The sequence below is a fragment of the Bacillus rossius genome, chromosome 14 (genome assembly GCF_032445375.1).
Source record: "Bacillus rossius redtenbacheri isolate Brsri chromosome 14, Brsri_v3, whole genome shotgun sequence".
NCBI classification, from domain to species: Eukaryota; Metazoa; Arthropoda; class Insecta; order Phasmatodea; family Bacillidae; genus Bacillus; species Bacillus rossius.
The window spans coordinates 31,354,566-31,368,453 of NC_086341.1; the positions used below are offsets into that span (position 1 = coordinate 31,354,566).

The 13,888-nt window shown below is 36.9% G+C and overlaps 1 long non-coding RNA gene across 1 annotated transcript in view; it reads right to left on the bottom strand.

Annotated features, from left to right (window-relative positions):
- LOC134538688 (uncharacterized) overlaps positions 1 to 13,888 on the bottom strand; it is a 499,198-nt gene that overhangs the window by 137,821 nt on the left and 347,489 nt on the right. Inside the window, exon 2 of the long non-coding RNA XR_010076200.1 lies at positions 12,042 to 12,132. This is a non-coding gene — a long non-coding RNA (uncharacterized LOC134538688). The remainder of the gene's footprint in view (positions 1 to 12,041; positions 12,133 to 13,888) is intronic.

The following is a 13,888-nucleotide window of genomic DNA, read 5'->3' on the forward strand; positions in this document are numbered from 1 at the left end:
TTTTCCGTAGCGAAGCTGGACTTTACCATCCAATTGATACGCTGACTATGAGGCAAGCCAGGATAAGTTTCCAGGCTCCAGGATCGGAATGGCACATCGAAGTTCTTGCCATTTTCTATGTTCTTCAACATCTTGACTCGTTCAACGGTGCTCACTTGGATGTGGGGCAGCATCCACTCGATAGACTGTAGTGTTAGCGAGACATCTTGAGGGTTTTCTGCAGCGGCGACAATTGCATTAATGTGCGTGTTGGCTAGAAGCAGTACGAGCTCTTGTTTACAATTAATGATTATATGCTTGTAGTCCTCAGCGAATCCGAGAAGCATGGACAGAGGAACACAAACTTCGAACTTCCCTTCGGCATAAACTGGAAGCTTATATTCATCCTCGAGAGCCCAACCGGCCATCTTTGCAGCAGACAGTTCATTTGGCGTGAGCGAAAGGTAATTTTTCATAGCAGATGTTATGCCTACATCTCTCGTCTGGTCTACCTCGACGCCATTGAGTACATATGTAATGCGCTCGATTAGGTGAAGAATACCATTGCAGGATATTGATGTTGTCGGGTGCGTACCATCCGCTTTTGTAAGCGTGCCTCTTATACGTAGAAATGACTGCGAAGGTAAAGTACAAATATCTTGGTGTTGTACTGCAATGCGTACTTCCGATGGTAGTGCGTACGGTCCGAGCAGGAAAGGCTGGTACTCGTGCAATTCCATTTTCGTAATGCTGTCATCAAAAATGACCGGATCTTCCACGTTGAGGTATTTATTCGGCACTTGTCCAATACTGAGAAGATACTTTATGTTGTCAGGTGTTAATGCACCGATGTCTGGTAGAGAACTGTTCTTAATTACGACAATACGATTTCTTTTATAACTGTTCGGTGTTACGAACTTTATGCCCATCGCTTCAAGTGCAGCCGTAATGTAATTTCTTCGTCTTGAAAATTCACCAATCGTCCTCGCTGGTCAACGATTCGGACGACGACTTCGTGTGCGCACTTCACGACGACTGGAACGTAAATGATACTTTGCGGTACTTCTACCAGTTTATATCCTGGCGGGACCATCGACGAAAACTCGTGCAGCATGTTGCTTAGTCTTCCGTTGAGATACGTTCCACTTGCCAAATTACAGTTTATTCTTATGACATTCACAGGCAAAATGTTTACTGCACGAGTAGAATCGTACGTTCTTCCTGTATCATACACCTTTGATTCGAATCCGAGCATCATACCTATGGTGCCAGGTTTCGTAAAGTCGACATTTTCACTGCATGTTAGAATACTTTTTTGAGTGTTTGGATTTCCATGCAGTTGAAAGTCTACATCCTGAGGTAACATATCCCTGATGTACTTTGCAATGTCATCAATTTCGTAAGAGCCAACAGGTAACTGTATTTCATGAGCGGTCCCATCGCTTTTCAGGAAGCAGATCTTGCAATTTTCTTCGTCAATGTTCGGTATGGCATTATACGTTTGAAAATCTACGAGTCCGATACACCATTCTCCGTCTAAATCCTGAGGCGGGAAATGAACCGCCCGCAGCTCAGATGCGTGACCTGTCAATGTAAGTGTTATCGACATGACTAATATAGAGAGCACCCAATGCAGGCAAAAGCAAAGGAAGAAATCCTCCTATAATCTTCTTGTCGAAGGTCTGTAATTTTTGCTTGGATTTTTGCACGCCTGCACCAGTCTTGCGTTTGGTCTTGCGTGAGTTAGTCTTTGACTTGATGTAGCTGGCTCGTTGAGCGCCCAGTCCTAATTTCGTCTTTTCCTTCATGATTTTGGAAACGCCCCACGCTGCGATTTTCTCTCATAATCCCGCGTTCGACGATTTACTTATATCTTCGGCTTCCTGTGCCAATATCTGATCTGCTCTGTGCCTAGATTCCAGATCCTTGCTTAATGAATATGCGATGTCGTGCTGCTTGCACTTTTCGTCCAGAGAATTAATGCCCACGTCACCTCGAGCTAACCTTTTCGCTAGTTTAGTCCCGGGGCCGCAAAAACTGTAGCCGGGAATGTGTAGCTCGAATGGTAGGTTGTTTATCAGCGAGTTTACGAGTCCCGCACCGATGTGTTTTTTGTTCTTACCTCTTCGAGTCATTACGCACAACTGACCAGAAAGTATAAATACGCTTCTTTTATACAATTACTTTAGTACAATGCAGGTCGTCAAGCAAGACGTGTGTTTGCCCGTACGCATTACGCAAGACGATGTATTTAGTGCGCGAGAATCACGACATGGCTTACTGTTACCTTCCGCCGAACGTTGCATAATGGCGGGTCCGTCAAACTGCGGCAAGACATGTGTTTTACTGAGTTTACTGGAGGAGCCAAACGGTCTTCGGTTCGAGAACGTTTACTTGTATTCCAAGTCGTTGCAACAGCCAAAGTACCGGCGCCTAGCTACTGTTATACGCTCGGTGGATGGTCTGGAGTATTTTCCGTTTAGCGATAATACCGATGTTGTACCTCCAAACGAAGCAAAGCCTAATTCCGTGTTTGTTTCCGACGATGTAATGTGCGAGAAACAAGGCATAATACAAGAGTACTTTTCCATGGGCAGACACGCCAAGGTAGACTGTGTATACCTGTGTCAGACGTACAGTCGTATTCCAAAACATCTCCTACGAGACAACGCGAATGTCATAGTTTTGTTTCGCATGGACGAACTTAATTTACGTCACGCTTATGACGATCACGTAAATACCGACATGACATTCCAGGAATTCAAAGACATGTGCTCCTTGTGTTGGAAAGAAGAACAGGGATTCCTAGTCATAGGAAAGACTGGCCTCTATATAAGGGCAGGTACAGACAGGGTATCGATCAGTTTATTGCCAAACATAAATCATAGCATTTCTAAATTTGGACGCAGCAGTCGAGACTTATGTACTGCTCTCAAGTCTCATGACGGCGATATCCGCAAATACATTTCGCTACTGGCTCAAAAAGTAGACAGTGTGAAAAAGGAATTACTAGAGTATCTCGTTGCCATCGACCAGCGTGTGGAAGCCTCGGATTCTCGCATTCGCGACATGATTGAAGTATCGAATGCACAAAGACAGGACGATCTGAGGACTTTTCAAAGTAGTCTGAAAGCATCACTATCTAACTTGTCAACAAATTCAGATTCAGCCAAACACAAGAAAGAAGTTTCTGCAAAAGAATAAAAAAGTATAAAAGGAGGTCTTGCAATAAGTTTTCAGCCAGTACAATGTCGGACCTGGCCAGTGACCTTCATCGAGCTATACAGTCTGTTCGTGAAAAATATTTACTTGCTAGACGAACCAGACTTGCACGTGAGATGGCAAATGAGGAGATATTTAAACCAATCACTAGTCGTCTCGACGAACTTCAAAACAAGGAAGAACCGGCCATCATTGTGAAGAAAGAAGTTGAAGATGAAATGCCAACTGTAAAGAAGAGAAAGTATGAACCAGATCGAGAAGAAGAGGACTTAACAAGTACAGAGTCCATGCACAAGAAAAAAATACCGAAAAAGGGACATCAAATTAATGCAATGGTCCGACCAAACCTGATATCGTTTACGAGCCGGAATAATGACACGACCTACGGAGTGTACAGAAAACATAATAAATGGTTACTCGGTGCTAAAGAAATAGACTTTCTACCAGGAAATATCGTGCGCGTAGCAGAGTTCAAAACGCGCGGGACTCCGGGTCTGTACGAATTGCTGTTTCGCAGGGAACCTAAAGGTTATTCTCACAACGACTTACAAGAGTACAAAAAACTGCTAGAGCTAACCAATGCACATTTTCGCGATAACGATCCAGATAGTGGTGTATATAAAGACGTAGATCATGAAAAAATGGACATTCTCACTAATCCCTTCAGTGAACTAACAATACATGGAGAAGGTTTAAAAAAGCTAGAAAGTGGTCAGATATTTGACTATGTATATTGGGACGACCCCAATGAATTAGTTGATCGCCTTAGAATTCTACATGCTTCGCTTAGTGTAGGAAACTATTCGCACATCAACGAAATAGTCTCCATACTTGAAGAGCTGAGGGAAGCCGGCTACATACAATGAGTCGAACCGGAATCGCTCGCGAACTTCATGCTCCTGCTAGACGAAAATACCTTCGTCGCAAAATCATAGTTCGTGGAATTGATGATTTATTCCAGGCGGACCTTGTTGAGATGATACCGTATTCCCGATTGAATACAGGTTTAAAGTACATGTTGACAGTCATCGATGTTTATAGCAAGTTCGCTTGGGCTAGACCTGTAAAATCAAAGACTGCAACTGACGTAGCCAAGGCCATGAACAATATTTTGCATGATGGACGTGTACCGTCGCACCTGCAAACGGACCTCGGGAAAGAATTCTACAATGCAACCTTCAAGGCTTTGATGAAGAAGTATGGCATCAAACACTACTCCACATTTAATAATGTCAAGGCCTCCGTTGTCGAAAGGTTTAACAGAACTTTGCGTTCCAAGATGTGGCGGCAGTTCACGGCTAACGGAAATTACAAGTGGCTTGACATCTTGCCGAAACTAATAACCGAGTATAATTCCACGGTGCATTCTACCACGAAAATGAAGCCAAAGGACGTAACGGACAATCGCCTGCTTCAAACAGTGTTTTCCAACACGAAGAAGAAAGATCCACGAACCCGTAAAGCTAACGTCGGTGACATTGTGCGAATCTCCAAGCAGAAAGGTATCTTCGAGAAAGGTTTCACTGCAAACTGGAGTCCCGAACTTTTCCGTGTGACACATGTTCGTGAATCAGAGCCTAGGACCTACTACCTCGAAGATTTGGACCACAAACCTATCCATGGAGGCTTCTATGCCGAAGAGATTCAGCCTACGTTGAATCCCGATACGTACTTGGTGGAGAAGATTATAAAATGAAGAAAAGGACGGTCCTACGTCAAGTGGTGGGGCTTTCCACCTCGCTTTAATTCGTGGGTGGCTGATGCGGAAATCGAGAAATCCACAAAACTTTAGCAATTTTTCTCTGTATTTTTTTTGTACTTGTAGTAGTGTAGTATGTATGTAATAAAAGTTTTTTTAAAAGAACTTGCGGTGTTTTTTATTTTCTCAAACCTTACACTTTAGTGGTACTTTTTTAATATATTAATGTTGTTTTGTATCGACAAGGGATCGAACCAAGGACCTTAGTCGATTCAATCAATCAGTATATAGATTACAAATTTATTTAATGAATTATGAACTTTTTCCCGAATCTCTAGCATTAAAATTACGAATTTTTAATATGGTAGTCTTGATGTCTGATAGGATGATAATCGTAGAGGATTTAGAGTCTCTTTACGAAAGTTTAACATGGTTTATTGAAATTATTATTTTTTCATAAAATTAAACATTATTGCATCGATCGGGTATCGAACCGAGGACGGGAATCGATCGAATCAATATGTAAATTAATGAGTGATTTATTTAATGAATTTTGAAACTTTTCCCGAATTTCTAGCTAAATAATTACGGATTTTCAAGATGGCGTCCAAATTTCAAGATGGCGTGTGTCACAGTAATAAATGATTACTGCACTCTAGTGGATAAGAACTAAACTAACATGGCGTCAGCGCACTCTCGCCGACGATACATTGATGATGGCTTCCAGCATCAAAGACAAGATGGCGGACATGACGTCATACTATATGACTATATATATGCTTTGAAAAATAGTGGTGGGAGTCAGTCTGCTAGCACCCACCACGGGGGAAGGATCGGTCGCCATTTTTAATTTTTTTTTTGCCCTCACCGGGTTCGAACCTAGGACTCCGAACTCCGTGTCGTAAAAGTATATTTTTTAAATATTTTTTTATTAAAATTTTATTAAATGGATTTTTTAATAAATTTTAAAAAATTTCATTTTAATCGGATATTAAATAAAAAAGTTAAAGATGGCGGCCGTAACGGAAATTGCAACGGTGACGTCATCATTCAAAATGGCTGAAAACACAATGCCGGAATGTTCGAGAACACAATGACGTCATCCAAAATGGCGGATCCAAGATGGCGGATCCAAAATGGCCGCCGGGGTCAAGGTCAAGGTGATGGTCACAACCATCCAAGATGGCCGCCGTGACGTCACAATCCAAGGTGGCGGACCGACAATCCCACTCCACACAATCCACACCCTGGACCCTGTGCCAGTAGCCCCATTCCTATACTACTGACGTTGCGGTCAATTCGGCATTCGGTGTTATGGTATTCGGCGTTATTGTACGTTCGGCGTTGTGGTATTTCGGCGTTGTGGTAACGACCCATCTGTCATTGGGTCGGGAGACCTGGTTTTTCCAGTTATGTATTCGACACACAAGCAAGTCATCCTCTCTTTTGATTCTTTTTCATGTAATTTCACTTCATTTCCTTTATTTCATTACATTTGAGTACCTTTCATTTCTATTGTTACAATTCTTTTGTTTGATACATTAGGTTTAAATTCATTTCGTTTTATTTGGTTGTAATTCGTTTTCAGTTTTTTCGTTTTATATTATTTCAATGTTTTCACTTTGATATTTATAGTAAGGTCACATTTCAATTCATTTCAGTTTTTTACTTTGAATTTTTTCATTACAATTCATTCATTTCTATCATTAAATACGTTTATATTAAAATAGTTTTATTTTATTACAATTGGTTTCTTTTGATTCTGTTTCATTTAATTTTACTTCATTTAATTGTTTCATTACATTTGGGTACATATCATGTCATTTATATTGTATCAATTAATTTTGTTGAATACAGAATGATAAAAATAATTTAGTTTTATTTGGTTGTATTTTATATATTTTGTTTCGTTTCAGATTATTTCGATTGTTTCTCTTTGAAATGTAGAGATAGGTAACATTTCAGTTCTTTTCTTTGATTTATTTCGTTACAATACAAACATTTAATTCAATGAAATTCGATTCATTTAAAATAGCTTTATTTCTTTAAAGTTGGTTTATTTTTATTGTGTTTCGTTTAATTTCACTTCATTTAATTTATTTTATTACATTTGGCTACATTTCTTTTCATTTTTATTGTATCGACTCATTTTTGTTTGATACATTAGTTTTCAATTAGTTTCGTTTGACTGAACTAGTGCTGCGGCTTGTCATCAATGTGTCGTACTTGACAGCCGATTAAAAATTGAAATTAATGAAACTTTCCCGGACATAACGTATCAAACGTGACGTGTGTGGTTTGTAGAACAGTTAAGTAAGAAATGAAACTCTGGCCTCGTAAGTAAACGTGCGGTAACGCGGCGCGCAAAGTTAAACGACCCGGTTCAAAAAAACTTAAATTGAAAATTGTTTTATAGGACAGTTTAACAAGTAGTATTTTAAATAGATTTTCAGGGTATTTATTACTTACATTGTGTTAAGATTGTGTAATAATGATAACCAGGTTAAATAGAGTAACAGGATTTGCAGTTATTGCAAGTATAATATTTATGTAAAAATTATGTAAACTTTAATTAATGTTTTAGTAGTTTTTTTTTGTTTGGAGGCGGGTTTGTTTCAGTGTATGACACCCAAGCCTTGTTCAGAATCTGATTTATTGCTGATTAAAGTTTTGATCGTATTTTCAAGATGTGTAATTTATTATAAAAAAGGTGGTTTTACTTGGTTCATGTTTATAAAATACTGTCTTTTGATAGTATCATTACAATCGTAGTCCTTATAAAATACTAATTAAAAATTAAATGACAATTATTTAACACGACAAATTATTATTAATAGCCTGTCAAAATTTATTTAAGGTTTTCCATAAATCATGCTCGAACAGAGTCAAAATATAGATATTAAATTGTTGAAAAACACTTTTGTAAGCAAAGGCATTTGAAACCAAAATGGCAGCTTTCAGTTGTGTTTACTTTGAAGTAAATAAAAGTTTTTTTTATAAAAAACAACGTCAAGATATATTAATTTCAAAATTTCCCTTTACAGAAAAAAAAAACATCTTAGCTCTCAGCTCTCAGTATACTGCAATGGGTATGAGTATTTTCGTGAATGGAACGGAAGTCGGATGAACGGAAGTTGGATGAACGGAAATGTTTTACTGCGGTGCTAAAGTGGTTAAGATATCGGACCCACTTGTAGCTAGGAACACCTGTATAAAGTCACTTTCGTAATAATTAGTGGACATACCAAACGTATTGTTGTGACACATGAAACGTTTTGTTAGTGAAACTACCTGGAATATATTTATGGTAAATTAAAATAGTTATAGCATAAAGGAACTACAAGTTTTGAAATACTTAAGAAAACTGGTATTACACTGGAATGTCAATTACTAAGGCTCGGTAGCACAACGGTAGATCACGTGATTGTCATTGTCAAAGTCAAAGGCAAATTTTTGACGAATTTAAATCTCGTAACAGGAAAAATATATATATATATTTTTTCATTATTTTCAATAATATAATAATATAATATTATGTAATTATGTTTGAAAAAGCTCTATAACGTTAAAGTTGTTTCTATAAAGTAACTAAAGACTCAATTGAGTCGTTTAGGCGAAAATATATTTAATAAGTAGTGACCTGCAAAATTCGCGGATTCATTGACCTCTAGGATAGACTCCACAGTCCTTTAAATACTCGCGGAAATGACACCTGTTCATTGGCTACTGACGCGTGAGACGTCTCAACTTAACTGTCCGTAATTCGGCACTTTCTTGGTTTAGTGTTTCCCATTGGCTCATTGTTCCCCGGATAAAATGTGGGCCAATCGCAGAAGCGATACGAAGGTATAGTTGTTTTGATGCTAGCCTATCGCGAAATGAATCCGCGAATTTTGCATGTCTCTAAAAATAAGTATTCTAATATGTGTTTTATAATGTTTCAGGTTAATATTTTAGAGATGCCATAGAAGCATAACTTATAAAATGCAAAAATTAATAGGATTAACTATTAGCTTGGCTTTAATTTAATACAATTTTTAATAAAAAATCAGGTCAAATGGTTGTTTAGGGTTTTTTAAGCCTTTTTCGCTTTTAGCGGAGACGTTTCTAATAGTTAAACATTTTCTTCTGTTTCGTGCTGATATCTGCGCGTTATGGTGGCACTCAAAGTTTACGAAACAGACAGTGAATTATAGAAACGGGAGCAGAAACTATGTATAATTTTTCATCAGAAATTTTGGTATTTGAAAAGCGAATGTTTTATTTATCGGTATACGAGGTAGACCAATAAAAAGTTTTTTTTTGTAAAAAAAAATTATTTATTGCCTTTTTTCACAAAATTCCTTCAGTCGCCTTCAAAATACTCTACATATGTAAGATGCGATGCACTTTTCAGGTTTTTTTTTTTCCCCACTGTTTGAAGCACCTCTGGAACTCTTCAACTTTGATAGCCTCCATTGCCCTTTGCGCAGCTGTTTTTACCGCTTCCAAATCATCAAAACGCTTCCCTTTTAAATTTTTCTTCATTCTCGGGAACAGGAAAAAATCGCATGGGGCTAGGTCTGGCGAATACGGTGGGAGGGGAATGACAGACCTCCCCTGAGAAGCCAAATAGCGGTTCACTTGTAAGGCCGTGTGTGTGCAGGCGTTGTCGTGATGAAAGGAATCAGTCACCTGATCGCCAAAGTTCCGGGCGTTTCCTCCGCACATCCTCTCACAAACGTCTTAAAACATCCCAATAAAAGTGTTTGTTAACAGTCTGATCAAAAGAAACAAATTCCTGGAGTATAATTCCGTGAACATAAAAAAAAACAATGATCATCGTCTTAACATTCAACCTCACTTGTCTTGCTTTTTTTGGTCAGGGGGAGTTGGGAGTCTTCCACTGGCTTGATGTTAGCTTAGTTTCTGGGTCATACCCGTGACACCCAATCTCATCACTTTTAATGACTTTGTTCAAAAAATGTGGATACTTTCAATCTCTTTTTTCAAGTCATGGCTCAAATTCAATGGAATTTTTTTTCATCCTGTTTGAGAAGACGAGGAATTGCTAATCCACTGTCATGAGCTCCAACTCACTCGTGTGTCTTCTGAAATTTCGTCAATTGTGGAACGACGATCCTTGTTAATTATTTGGCAGATTTTTTCAACGTTTTCATCGTTTTGAGATGTTGAAGGGCGCCCAGAACGAACATAATTTTCAACACTCATCTCACCACGTTTAAAGCACCCAAACCACACAAAAACTGGTGTGCGGCACATAAGAACCTCCCTGAAAGCCGGTTGAAGCATTTGGTAAGCTTCCGTTGAAGATATTTCAAGTAGGAAACAAAATTTTCTAACACACTCTTTGTTCTTTAAAATCTGCCATAACGACTTACCAGACGGAACACGATAGCAGTAAGAGAGAAACAATACTACAATCAAACGTTAATCTACAAACTGACGTCGTTTGGGAAGCTGTTTAATGAAGGTATCTACTAACCCCATCTAGCGGAAAAACTCTCTACTACGTCTATTAATAGAGCGCGCTCTCAGTCCGATTTTTGTTTTCTCACCCCCCCCCCCCCTAAACTTCATCAACTAATATTTGCGAAGCCCCACATTATTTTAAAGAATTCTACGTTAAATTTCATCTACGAGTTTTGTATTATAAGTTTATTTTCCATATGACTAACATGAGATGATAACACGTGAATTTGCTCGTTACTGATGTTAGATGGTTACACATCACAGGCGAGTACTTAAGGACTAGCTCACATTTTTAAAAAATTTATATGAACTTATGGAAACATAATTTTTCCGATACACTACAAAGTTGTGTGTAAACATTTTGTGCTCCATGGTAACAGTGCACATCGAAACAAGGACAGCTATATTAACAGAAATCTTATACTGGAAGAAAGAGAGGGAGAGAGAATATACTCTACACAGCACACTGCAAACTAACAATGAGACCGTCTATAACCCACCTGTGGCATAATCGATACGTAAATGCTAGGCCTTCAGAGGTTTCTCACGAACACTTCTTCAGTTACGCCATTGACTTTCAACTGTATTACCTTCAAAACTACTACTACAACTAGGTTTTGTTGATATCTCTATGTGATGAACAAGAAGCTAATTAATAAATACTTAATTAACAAGCTTAGCAGTCCCTTTATCAGCCAAGTGTTCGTAAACTGTACAAAGTATTTGCTTACTGAAGATGGTGACTTTAAACTCTACCAAAAACCTCGACCAAGGGTTATTTCACTGAAGGATACTACAATAAACTTTCACTGCTTCTCTAAATTTTTGGAGATGAAATATTTTAACACCCAATGGTGTATATATCAGGACGAATATGTTGTAACTCACTTAAATTACAAGATATGTGTACAGGTTGAAAGTTAAATTTTAAATTTTTTTGATGTATAAATTTTTGGGTTTTACTTAACTACTTTATTTTAAAAATAGAAGTGAAACATTTACAAATTGTGTGGTAAAACGTGTAACATTTTATGGAGAAACATATTAAGTTTAAATTATTTTTTCATAATTTTATCATAGGGTGGATTTATGGAGGAGGGTAAATGTACATCTTTACCAAAATGTAAACCCATTTTTAATTAATTACTTAAAAAAAACTTAAACAAAATTTGCATTACTTTTTCTTTAAGAAAGTTTGAAAACATATGTATGTGAATTAAACAAAGTGTGTAACTGTACAACGTAATATACATGTACGAAGTGAAGATTGATTTACCAGTATCACAGTGTTTCACCTCACTCCCCTTCCCCAAGCTATCCTATCCTAAAAGATGCTTCCTCAAAGCCTCTTTTTGTTTCCAACATTATAAATAAATATCTCATTTTCTGTCTGGATTCACCCATAATTATTTCATAGTTAAAATATCATATTTTTTTAAATCACTTTTAATGAAAATAATCCTTTAAAAAGAATTGACACACAAGCGCCAAGCAAATAAAAACGGAAACGTTAAATAAATATTAAATTATTTACAATTTCTGCAACCAAGCGTGAACGGGTTTCCAGTAGTGCGTCCGATTCACATTCGAAATTCTGATATTTCCAACAAGAAAAGTATTTCTTCATTACTTTAGTTGAATAGTGGTACAATTCAAAATTCGTGCCTACCTTGTTCTTGAGACTACAGTACATCACTGGCACCAAGTTGCTGGCGGATCACTGAAGTTTGTGTAGAGGAAATTTTTCAAAGGTTTGCAGCCTGGAAGAAAAAAAATGATAATATTAAAACGTACAACTGTAACAAAACAAACAAAAATAAGTTTTCTGTTGTTTTTTTTTTGATGAAAATTTTAACTACACTTAAACATGTAAAGCAATACAGTATGTCCATTAAAAAATGTCACAGTTATAACATTTAATAGTATCTACTATAAGCGTTGTAGAGTACTGATTCACTGCCGCAATTAAAGAGTAGGCTAACTTAGTTTTAGATAAGCGCATGCGTGAGTACTGTTTTGTTATTTTCTCGCTTCCAGCGCCACCTATGTTGAAAGAATGACTATTTCCTCAATAAGTGTTTGCGTGCATCTGTAAACTTTATTTTACAACACAATGGAGGGCCCCCCCCCCCCAAATTGTAATCTCTTTGTACGAGAGTGGTTTAACGTTGAAGTTACTGACCGTTGGATTGGTCGTAATGGTCGAGACGACAGAGCTCTTTTTCGCTGGCCTCCACGTTCACCTGACATAACGCTATGCGATGTTTTCTTCTGAGGCTTAAAAGAAGATTTCGTCTACGTTCCACCGCTATCATATTATTTGCTATAGTTGAGACACAGAATTTAAGAGGCTATTTCTTCCATTACTCCGGAATTGTTAACCAAAGTGTGGGGAGAATTGTACTCTAGGTTGGATGTGTCCCAAATAACTAAATTTTCACATATTGAACATTTGTAAGAAAAACAAGGCTAGTTTACCTTAAATTTGATGTATGAATTCTTACAAATAGACTAAATTAAACTGATATAATATACCATTCAAACGGGACTTTTTTAAGGACATAATGCATATTTAAATAAACACATATAATATTATCGTAGTAGTTTCTAGTGAAAAATTTAAATGCATACTATGTAACAACTATGAATAACATTATCGTTGTTTTATTTACTTTGTACTGATTTATATACCAATACAATGAGTGTATATAAAGTGAATAATGTTAAGCATTTAAATTTAATTGTCTAATATACTAAATCAATTTTACTTAAATATGCATATTTCAATTCTAAATTCAGTGCATTAATACATTTTTTATTCCAATTTTTAAACAGTAACCAAAAATGTATATATTTTACTAACATAAAAAATAAAAAAATCTTTGTTAAAATAATTTTCTCTTAATACTACCCTTAATGTGCTAAGGAAATCATTCATAAAATAATTCCTGTAGAAGGGGGTGGACTCTAATGTTATGAAAGTCTTGCATACATATTGTTTCGTCTAAATACAACTTTAATACAATTTTTGAAACTTTAATAGCACTTTATGTTTTGAAATTGCTATGCAGGTCTCATATTCGACGTTGCAGCGCTAGTAAATAAATCGCTTTTATCTAGCTTATGCTGAAATAAAATATGAGTTCCTATCAGCTTTCTTACACTGCAGGCCTTAACGTCAAATGAAAAAAAAATGTAGGTGTATTAAAAAATTTCTCATCTAAGGTTGGAGCTCAACAGTATTCAACGTAACGAGGAATGCAATGTTAAACTGGGACTTGTTATGTCTCTCACTATTAGATTGCAGTACAGAGAAATGTCACCAACTGTTGCCAAAATGATTCTAACCAGCTTGATAACTTTAAAAACTTTATTTTGTATACGGTATTTTTACACTGGTATACGTTATAAAATAAAAAAATAATAATTTAATGCTAAAACCTTTATTATTTCACAGGAGAAACTATTTGTGGCAGTCGGTCAGTATTCATAACAAGGAATCCCATTAAATGATGC